The sequence below is a fragment of the Sus scrofa genome, chromosome 13 (genome assembly GCF_054392235.1).
Source record: "Sus scrofa isolate SSC_HxYL_T2T_F1_AM1 chromosome 13, Sscrofa_HxYL_maternal_Yorkshire_Landrace_v2.0, whole genome shotgun sequence".
Taxonomy (NCBI): Eukaryota; Metazoa; Chordata; class Mammalia; order Artiodactyla; family Suidae; genus Sus; species Sus scrofa.
The window spans coordinates 144,605,476-144,616,894 of NC_139395.1; the positions used below are offsets into that span (position 1 = coordinate 144,605,476).

Here is an 11,419-nt window from a genome sequence, read left to right on the forward strand (position 1 = left end):
AGGACTCCTTCCCTCTCCTCCAGTAAGTGCCAAGAAGATGGCAACTGCTACTCTGCTGCCCCCTAGAGGACCTTGGCCATCATAGATAGGCTTTGTCCTGGTGATAACAGTAAACTTTGAAGGAAGCATCCAAACTACTGCTGAATCTATGAGAAAAATGTTTATCTCTGTGTACAAGTGCAAGCAGTAGAACAGTAAGCTAAACCTCAGGGTTGAAATTGTCTTCCATAATATGGAGTTATTCTCTTAGCATCTCAGACTCCTGAGATTAATTGATGTCAGTTAGGCTTCCTATCTAAACACTTTCAAATAATTCCTCCAAAACGTTTGACACCAGAAGACGTATAAATGATAAAAAACAAAAGATTAGTCTTTCAGCCTTCTTTTTTTTTTTTTTTTGGGGGGGGGTCTTTTTTGCTATTTCTTGGGCCGCTCCCACGGCATATGGAGGTTCCCAGGCTAGGGGTCGAATCGGAGCTGTAGCCACCGGCCTATGCCAGAGCCACAGCAACGCAGGATCCGAGCCGCGTCTGCAACCTACACCACAGCTCACGGCAACGCCGGATCGTTAACCCACTGAGCAAGGGCAGGGACCGAACCCGCAACCTCATAATTCCTAGTCGGATTCGTTAACCACTGTGCCACGACGGGAACTCCTTTCAGCCTTCTTAAGACTTCAGTTTCTTCTATTCCTATTAGCCCTCCTCCCCCTAAAAAAAGCACAATAAAGTTACATGAAAGGCATCTTAATTGTTGGGTACTCTAATAAAATTATCCTCCATACAATGCCTACAGAGTGCTCTCAAAGTCTCTAATAAAAAAGTAACCAGAGTACAGAAGTGCAAGATATTTTCTATTATTACCATAAAGAATACCAGCTTTCAGTAAATGCATTCCAATAACCATCACAGAAAGAACAGAAACCAAGAACCAAACAGAGAGTGGAGACATCTACATGTCACAAAAGACTCACAGTAAAGCCTGCAAAGAAATAAGCTGAATAGGTTTTTGCAATGTTTATAAGTTCCAGACTTGAGAAAATTTTTCCCTCCTAAATTTGATATTATACCACTTTTGAATTAGTGTAAGTAGTAGTCACTGGAGAAATAAATGTATGTACAAGAAGAACATATTCTGAGATCATTGGTCAAATCCAAGATTATGGGATTTTTTTCTATTAAAATAAGAATATCACAAAATCATAAGTCATAATAACCCATCTCTTGCCTCCCTAAAGATCATCTTCTAGTAATAAAACTATACATCACTGAACTGACATGAGTATACTGGAAAGAAACATACATAAGAAACACAGGGAGTTTCCTTTGTGGCTCAGCGGTTAATGAACCTGACTAGGATCCATGAGGATGCGGGTTCAATCCCTGGCCCCACTCAGTGGGTCAAGGATCCGGCGTTGCTATGAGCTGTGGTGTAGGTTGCAGATGCAGCTCAGATCCTGTGTTGCTGTGACTGTGCATAGGCCAGCAGCTGTAGCGCCAATTCAACCCCCAGCCTGGGAACTTCCACAGGGCGCAATTAAGGCCCTAAAAAGCAAAAAAATAAATAAATAAATAAAAAAGAAAAAGAAAAAAAGAAACACAGCACCTCAACACCTCATACACCGTTTTCATAGAAACAATGCCATGACTTAATGTGGAAAATTCAAGACATTTAAAAAATGAACAAAATTTGGCAGGCCACATCAACATGAAGTAATTATAAGAATAAAACGGGGAGTTCCCGTCGTGGTGCAGTGGTTAACGAATCTGACTAGGAACCATGAGGTTGCGGGTTCAATCCCTGCCCTTGCTCAGTGAGTTAATGATTCGGCGTTACCGTGAGCTGTGGTGTAGATTGCAGACATGGCTTGGATCCCACATTGTTGTGGCTCTGGTGTAGGCCGGCAGCAACAGCTCCAATTAGACCCCCAGCCTGGGAACCTCCATATGCCACGGGAGCGGCCCAGGAAATGGCAAAAAAAAAAAAAGAATAAAACGGGAATTAAGAATGACAACATTGGCACAACACTGTAAATCAAGTATACTTTAATAAAAATAAATTTTTAAAAAAAGAATGACAATAATTACCTAATGAAAACTGTCCATGAAACAACAATCACAAAGTAAACTGTATCTGAATGCTCCGATATGAGTTCAAAATAATTAAACAAGAACTTGCAGATACGAAAGAGCATTTCGACTCAGAAATTTTAAAAACCCATAAAGCAAGTAAACAAAGAAACAGAAGATTATGAACAAAATGAACTGAAGCTAGGAAACATTAGAAAAGACAAAATCTGTCTACAGCCACACCACCCTGAACGCGCCCGATCTCATCTGATCTCGTCTGATATCGGACGCTGAGCAGGGTCTGGCCTGGTTAGTACTTGGATGGGAGAAGGGACAAAATCTCAAAGTAACTCAAAGGTGCCTAAAGGATTAGATTTAACAGAAAACAGAATAAGAAAATCATAACTGGACAATTAGATTTAAAAATACCTTTCACAAGAGCATCAAAAACGTCTATAATATTTGAGAATAAGTCTAAAATGTGCAAGATCTCTAATTAAAACTATCAAATACGGCTGAGAAAAATTAAAGATGACCTTAAAGATACACAGCTAGGAGTTCCTGTCGTGGCTCAGTGGTTAATGAATCCGACTAAGAACCATGAGGTTGCGGGGTTCGATCCCTAGCCTGGCTCAGTGGGTTAAGGACCAGGCATTGCCATGAGCTGTGGTGTAGTTCACAGATGCGGCTCGGATCCCGCGTTGCTGTGGCTCTGGCGTAGGCCGGCAGCAACAGCTCCGATTAGACCCCTAGCCTGGGAACCTCCATATGCCACAGGAGCAGCCCTAGAAAAGGTAAAAAGACAAAAATAAACAAATAAATAAAAGAGTTAACTTCTAAAAAAAAAAAGATACACAGCTAAACTGTATTTATAGATTGAAAGAGGCACTATTTTAAATTGAATCTTCTTTCTAAATTATTAAATGTCCTTTTCTGCAAACTGATATGTAGATTCAACACCATCCCAATCAATCCCAGCAAGTTGTGTGTGTGTGTGTGTGTGTGTGAGAGAAAATTGACAGAGGATTCTCAAATTCAAATGGAAATGAGTAAAACCTAGAATAGGTTTTGAAAAAGAACAAATTTAAAAGTCTTACATCTCCAGATTTCAGGACTAATTTTAAAGCTATAGTAATTCAGTGGGCACTGCCATTCAGGGGAGCAACCCTGAGGGGCCTTAATTGATACCTAAACTCTATAAAAGTACAAGAGCACCTGTCTTAGGCAAGGAGGCAGGGAACCCCGTGCCCCCATTTTTAATTAAAAAAAAAAAAAAAAAAAACTCCCACCCAGCAAACTTGCAGAAAACCAGAGCTAACAGTATCTCCTAGTTGTGTTTACATGACAAGAACTGGAATAGCAGGCTCAACTATTGCTCTCAAAGGTTGCTCTACAGCTCATTACCTTCTCATCGTAATAAGATCACCACTGCCTGCGTGATAGTGGTTGGACCCACCTCTGACCCAGACAGTGAAGGACCATACAGAGACAGAAAAGAGGCATGAACTGCCCTGGAGGAAATAGCCATCCATTTCCACCAATCAGGATGACAAAAGACCCCGCCCCCATAACCTCCTCCACCCTTTGCTATAAAAATTTTGTACCCGCTTGTAACCAGGAAGAAGTTGCTTTCAGAACATGCGGTCCCCATTCTCCAATCCTTGGCCAATAGATAAAGTTCCTGTTTGCTGCTACAAAAGTAATTTTGCCTTATTCATGTGAATAGTAACCAAGTAGGGAAAGAACCAAATGAAGAGTAGGTAATAGCTTTGGGCACAAGGATAGAGAAATCAACCATAAAACAGAATAAAACATCCAGAAGTGTGTGTGTGTGTGTGTGTGTGTGTGTGTGTGTAAGTGAGATAGACAAAGAGAGAGGGAACAGTCACTTTTTTTTTTTTCTTTTTAGGTCTACACATGGAAGATCCCATGCTAGGAGCCAAACCTGGAGTTACAACAGCCAGCCTATACCACAGCCACAGTAACGTGGCATCTGAGCTGCTTCTGTGACCTACACCACAGCTCATGGCAAAACAGGATCCTTAACCCACTGAGTGAGGCCAGGGATCAAACCCACACCGTCATGAATACTAGTCAGATCCATTTTCACCGCGCCACAACAGGAACTCCCTATAGTCATTTGGTTTTTAACAAGTGTCTTTGCAATTCACAGGAGATAGGGTGATCTTTTAACAAAGGGTTCTTGGTCAATTCAATAGTCATATGGAAAAAAAATAAACCTTAACCCCCTACCTTAACATGTAAATTTTAACTTGAGATAAGATTGTGAATCTACATGGCAGAAGATGAAACAATAAATGAAACAATAAAACTTCTGAAACAAAAGAGAATAGCTTTATGACATTTGGAGTAGGTGAAGTTTTTTTAAACAGAAAACAAGTAACAATAGTCATAAAAGAACTAGAGAAATTGGACTTAGTTGCAATTTAACTTATGTTAATTATTCAGAGAGTGAAAAGACAAGATATATACTGAGAAAAATACATTTATATGGTAAAAGACTTGTTTTAAAATATATAGAAAATTCATGTATTAGTAAGGAGAAACCAAAAAAAACAAAACAATTTCCAAAATGGGCAAATAACTTAAATAGGCAATTTACCAAAGAAGGTAAGCAAATATACAATCAAAATAAGAATTATTCAACATTAGAATGCAAATTAAAATGGCAATGAGCTATCAGTATACAATCACCTAAATGACAACAACAACAACAAAAAAGCTTACCTATATTATGCACTGACAAAGATGCAGAAAAATGGAAATCTCATATATGACTGGTGAAGTATTAGTTGGCTATCTCTTTAGATAAGTGTTTGAAATTACCTACTATTTCTGAATCATAAATTCTACTCCTAGGTGATACACCCAAGAGGAACAAGTACATAGGTCCAATAAAAAGACATATACAGAATGTACATAGGAGCTTTATTCCTAACCATTAAAAACTACAAACAGGCAAAATTGGAAACAACTGTTGTTACTATTGGTAAACATAAATTTGAAAAGTAAAACCATACACCCTTTAGAAGATAATACAGGAGAATGGCTTCAACCGTCAGGTCAAAGAAATATCGCAACAGGATGAAAAGTCTGATACATTTTATATTACGATAAAATTAAGAACTTCTATTATCAAAAGATATCATTAAGGGATGGAAACGCCGGTCACAGAACAGAAGATAATTGAAATATTTAAAACCAACAACTCTATTCCAGGATTTATGGCAGAAGAAATGCGGATATGGTAACTAAAAACTAGAAACAAGTCAAATATTTGTTCCTGAGACGGGTTCGTTTTACCTGACACGCAGCAAGTCAAAACGCGAAGACACCAAGGTTTGCAACAGAGCCTTGCTCACAAGGCAGCCAAGAATTCGAGTCCCTTAAGACCGCAAGAGGGTTAGGTGTTTCTGTAAATAAAGATGTATGCGTGGAAGCTGGAGAACGAGAGGAGCGCGGGAACGTAGGGAAGAGAGATTGAGAATAGGTGGGCTAAGAATCCTTCTGCGCAGGCGTAACTAAGCTGCAGGCCTCAAAAGGCCTGGACACTCCCGCGCATGCCCAGTTGAAGGGCCGATGGTCCTATCCAGCCTTAATTTGCTTGGTTTGAACTAGATACAGCTGACTCCAAGCTCCTGGGAAAGCAGCTCTGCCAAATAGCTCTAGTTCAAACCTGTTGTTTAGACTCCATGACACTCAGAAGACATCCAAGTTTGTTTTGTAGTGCCCATTAAAACAAACTTGATTACTGAAGGCAGGTTATAAGTGTAATATTTTAACTAATGATTACACACGATTCTTGTATCCACCAACAATAAAAAGTTTAAAAATAGTGGTGTATTCGTGTAAAGGAAACATCAGATAGTATTGGAAATTAACAGACTACAGCTTCCTAAAACAATAGAGATGAATCTCACAAACATGAAGTCGAGTGAAAGAAATCAGACACAAAAGAATGATTCTATTTATAGAAAAGTCAAACTAAACTCCATCATCTGAAAGTACAGTTGCATACAGAAATGCTATTTTTAAAAGGTGGACATTATTATAAAATTTAGTGAAGCTACTTTTGTTAGGTCGAAAGAGGGTTGTAATTGGGAAGAACCATATAGTTAGGTTTTCAGGGTGCTTGCAGTGTTCTATTTTGTGGTTTAGGTGGTGGTTAAATGGGTGTTCGGTTTTATAAAAATTTGTTAAAATTGCATATTTACATTTTAGGTATTTTTCTGAGTGGTAATACATTTCACAGAAAAGTGCAAAAAACTATTTCTATTATCTGTAACTGTATAATTACTCTTGGAAATACTATCTCATTCACTTAAAGACTGATCTCAAAAGTAGGAAATAATTTTAAAGTTCTTCTTTCATTATAAAATACAAAATATGAGAAAATTATGTCTCAATAATATAAAGTTTATCCTCCTACTATTCTCATTACACAGCCTATTTTTCTCTTCCTCAGGTAGAAAAAAAATTACAAATAACAAATTTGGATAAAATTGGAAAAAGCTGGAAGTTTAGCAAGATAAAACAAGATGTCTTCATGAAGAAGCAACTCCTATAATTTTGTCAGGACCCACATGCTGAGTTGGAAGCCTGACACAACGGCTCTTTCCAGCTCCTCATTTAAAAAAAAGGATGGGAGTCATTGCCAGGCACAGAGGAATTAACTATCCAGCTATAAGATAATTCAAAAGGAAATTTATTCACTTGAGAATTTAGGCCCAAACAATCAGATCATCACTCTGTAGTAGAAACTATGTAAGTTAAAAACTACTTTCTTCACAGACATTTGGAGTGAAGAACCTGGATCTATGCCTGTTGGCTCACAGAGTGGCCCCACACACAGAAGGCAGGGAGAGACAGAAGAAAGAGGCAGCCCGCTCCAGCCTGGGCGTCAGTTTTAATAAGCAAAGCATTTACTTACGAGGCTTGTCAAGAAGAGATCTCCATACCCACCTGCTGGAATCTTAAAAGTTTATAGAGAGGCCTTAACAGGGTTCAGATGTGCTTTTAGTCCAGATGGTCTTAACCACACAGGACTCCATCAAGGCTGCCTCCGTGAAAATTACTGCCATTGCGGGAATGATGTGCAGAACATACATTCCAAGGTGGGGGGCAGTGGGTAGGAGTCTCCCAATGCCTGGGTCAAGGTCACTGGTCAACTAGTGGTCACTTCCTTTTGATGACCTTCTCCCACAATGCCTTTTAGCCACTTCTCACTAGGTGTGTAGCCCAGGAAAAATCATTCTGTTTAAGTCTGAGTTTTGTTCATTATAAAGTGAAGGAAATAGTCTTTACCCTAATTATCTCATAGGATATTCTGAGAAGCAAATGAAAAAAAAATTGTGAATTTATCTTGTAGGTAAAAAAAGGATAACCACATATGAGTTTTTTAAGTGCTAAAAAGGTGATTGACTTCACATGTGTAGAGTGGGTGGTAGGGAATCAACATAGTGTTTCTTCAAACAAATCAAACTAACCCAATGAATCACTGGCATTAATAATATTGCATAATATCCCTTGGGTGTGCTGTGTTGGAATAGAGATAAGACTGGCAAATGCTGCTCCAGAAGTTACAGTGGGGGCTCAAATAGAAAGCTAATCAATGACTCATGTGAAGATTACAGCAGTCAAACTTCCAGAATTACTTTAAGTAGAGATAACATCAGAAGAAGGACTTATTGAAAGAACTTAACCTCACATCATCTTGCCAGTTTAATCATTATTTAATATCCAAATATTTGCCAGTTTATCCAGTTAAAATAAATTCCTGAGAAACTAGGAGGCAAAGAACCTGTCTTACTTTAGTATCCCCAACACTGAACAGTGCCTGACATATGATGTTTATTAAATGACTGAATTAAGTGGATGGTTTTGTCTCTCTTATGTCCTATCAAATCTATTAAAAACTTTAAAAAATGCAAATGCAGCCCTCCCACAACATGGCATCAGTCCTAGTTGGTTTTAATGGAATTTCTTTAAATATTCAAGGAATAGATAATTCTTAATATTTAAACACTTTAAATGGATTTTTAATGGCAATCTTTCCAGTGAATTTCACAAGGCCAGTCTTACCTTGATATTAAATTTTTCTCTATTGCTGTAGTCACTATTAAGAAACTACATAATGGAATAAGAATGAAAATCACATTTGTAGGAATGGGATCTGTGAAGAAAAATCAGAAAGCTGGAGTTCCCGTTGTGGCTCAGTGGTTAACAAACCTGATTATTATCCATGAGGATGCAGTTTCGATCCCTGGCCTTGCTCAGTGAGTTAAGGATGTGGCATTCCAGTGAGTTGTGGTGTAGGTCACAGATGCAGCTCAGATCCCATGTCGCTGTGGCTGTAGTGCAGGCCAGCGGCTACAGAAATTCGACCCCTAGCCTGGAGACCTCCATATACCATGGGTGTGGCCCTAAAAAGACAAAAGACAAAAAAAAAAAAAAAAAAAAATGAGTTCCATGTTTTTGAAAGGGACCTTGAGGGTGCAAAATATCAATTTATCAGTTTAACAAAATACTACAAAAATAGCTAGAATTTTTTTTAAAAAGTATCCAGCCCCCCCCCCCCCAGAAGCTGGACTAATTAGAACAAATTTTAGAAAAATAGGGTTAAACTTACTCTTTCATATAATAAAACATATATTCAGGATACAATAATTAAGGCACTGTGGATCTGACACAGAAACAGAATGACAGATGATTGGAACAAAATAGTACATTGAGCTCCAGAGAGTCTACATAAGAATTTAATACATTTTGTGGCATTACATAACAGTAGGAAAAGGGCAGATACAAAGTAATGGTAGGAGATAAACAGTAACTATTCATAAAAATAAGTAAAAATTTAAGATAACCTCACACAAAAATAAACTTAAGTAGGGTTAGGGAATTAAATCTTTTTAAGACATTCCAAAAAAACATGTACCTTTTAAAATTTGTAAAATGTACAAATAAAAAGAAAATATACATGATTTTTTTTTTCCCATCCCTGTGGCATGTGGAAGTTCCAGGGCCAGGAATCAAACCTGCACAACAGCAGTAACCAGAGCCACATCAGTGACAATGCCAGATCCTTAACCTGGTGAGCTACTAGGGAACCCCTATGTGACCATTCTGATAATCAAAGGCTGTTCTAAGTATAACTTTAAAATTAGTTATCATAAGTGAAAAGATTGGTAGGCTTTAGGTAAAGAAAAACAATACTTTTGTGTGTGAAAAAACAATAAACAACAGCTAAAGAGTTGTAAAATGGTGAAGTAAAGATATTTTTGCTAACTTTCAAAAGCAATCATATGGAAACCAACAACTGAAGTGAGAAGAGAAAAAAAAAAAAAAACAAACAGCAAAATATAGTCCAAAGCAGAGAGTACCAACCTCAAAGCAAGACCAGCAGAGTGGAAGCTGGAGCACACAGGGCTAGAGGCAGAGAATGTTATTGAATCCAACTTGGCTCTTGAATCTGATGTTACTGGATCCAACAAGGTTACAAAGAGAGGCTATATTTCAAGTTTTCTATGGTAATATCTGACTTTGAGAACATGGAAGAATGAGCCAACAAATCAAATGAAAACTAAGATTACAAAATGAAATTTAACACTTTAAGAAAATTATTGTACCTTTGAAAGAACAGCATGAATCAGAAATAGAAAATCTCAGAAATAAGTTCTTCAAAGTAATAGGTACCCCCCAACCCCCCCACACAAACACACACACAAACACACATAATTCATGTGAATCCCTACCATTTTGGCTTCATCTGGTAGTTTTGGACCAAATTGTTTGAAGAGAGGGGATTTTTTTCTTTCTTAATTATTCCAGAGATCTCTTGGTTCTTGCTTCATGTCAAGTCTCCCCTGAGAGGGCCTGGGAGAAGCAACATACCAGTAGCAATTAGCACGCCTAGAACTCAGATCTTGGTCTCTAAACACCATTTTCTACTAAAAGGGACCAGAATTCCTTGGGAAAATGAATAATTCCAGGCCTAGGGCAGGGAAAATATAGGACAAGCCTCGTACATCTTGTTGTGTGTGAAAATAAAAAAGTAATAGGGTCAATTCAGGAGGATACAGAAGCCATCTTTAAGGGATTCTCACTGGTCAGACTGGGACAATTTGAACATTACAATAAAAATGATAATGGATTATAAGACATTAAAAATCCACAAGTCTATCCCAATCTAAATACATGAACTCAGTAACAACATGTTGAAGAATGTGATAGTTTGAAAGTAACCCTTTACAAAATACTTTGAGGAAAAAAATCAACTTTACAATAGAGAAACCTTGCAGACAGCACTGTAAACCCAAGTGGTCAAGTTAGCATTACCAGTAATAAGATAATCTAAACAATATACCATGGAATGAAACGCATTAAGAACTTAGCCTAGAGGGCTGTCAATGCAGAGCTACTGGATGGGCCTGAGGTGGCAGAGGTGGAGACAATGAAGTGACTTCAGAGCCAGAAGGGCGTGCAGGGAATCATCGTGGTGAACATAGAAGGAATTCCCGTCAAGAACGCCGTGGACAATCCCACCACCACACAGTATGCCAACCTGACACACAGCTTCATTGAGCAGGCCCAGAGCACTGAGTGCAAAATTGACACCCAGAATGATTTTACCTTCCTTTGAATTTGCTCCAAGAAAAATGAAATTATGGTTGCATTATGATTCAGAATCCAACTGAATAAGCTGCTGTCTTGGCTCCCTGCACCATTCCTTAATTTAATGCCCTCAACAATAAAAGCATTGATCGTATCAACTGACTGGCATGTGGAAGACATCTTCGAGCCCTCTTAGACCCATCTAGTGACCAGGGGTGGGCTGCAGCTCCATCCACCTCACCAAAGTCATCCCTCCATTTGCTAGTTGCCCTTGATTTTCCACCAGGGCCTGCTTTCCTCCTATCCAGGTTTTAGAACAAGAGCTTGTGAGAAGCCCGCACCCTGTTTCCTTCCGACTTTGAGTTCACTTTGTTGCCTTTGGAAAAGACTGTTTTTCTTTAACTAAAAATAACCAAAATGTTTTAAAAAAAAATTGAGCCCAACAGCAAATGAAACCATAAACAAAACAAAAAGACAACCTATGGAATAAGAGAAAATATTTGCAAACAGTTTGGCTTAATTACCAAACTATATGAACAGCTCATAGAATTCAGTATTTTAAAAACCTAATCCAAAAATGGGCGTAAGATCTAAATAGATCCTTTCTCCAAAGAAGACATACAGATGGCCAACAGGCACATGTAAAGGTGCTTAACATTGTTAATTATTAGAGAAATGCAAATCAAATCCAAAATGAAGTATCACCTCACATCAGTCAG

General features: G+C 38.2%; 1 long non-coding RNA gene across 3 annotated transcripts in view; it reads right to left on the minus strand.

Moving 5' to 3' along the window:
- LOC146397674 (uncharacterized) overlaps positions 1-9,962 on the minus strand; it is a 33,204-nt gene extending 23,242 nt beyond the window's left edge. The window contains exon 1 of one of the 3 annotated variants that reach the window (XR_014824540.1): positions 5,394-5,601. This is a non-coding gene — a long non-coding RNA (uncharacterized LOC146397674). Of the gene's footprint in view, positions 1-5,393; positions 5,602-9,841 lie in introns of those variants that run through there. The other 2 variants (XR_014824538.1, XR_014824539.1) reach the window with 2 other exon arrangements.
- Positions 9,963-11,419: the final 1,457 nt, after the last annotated feature.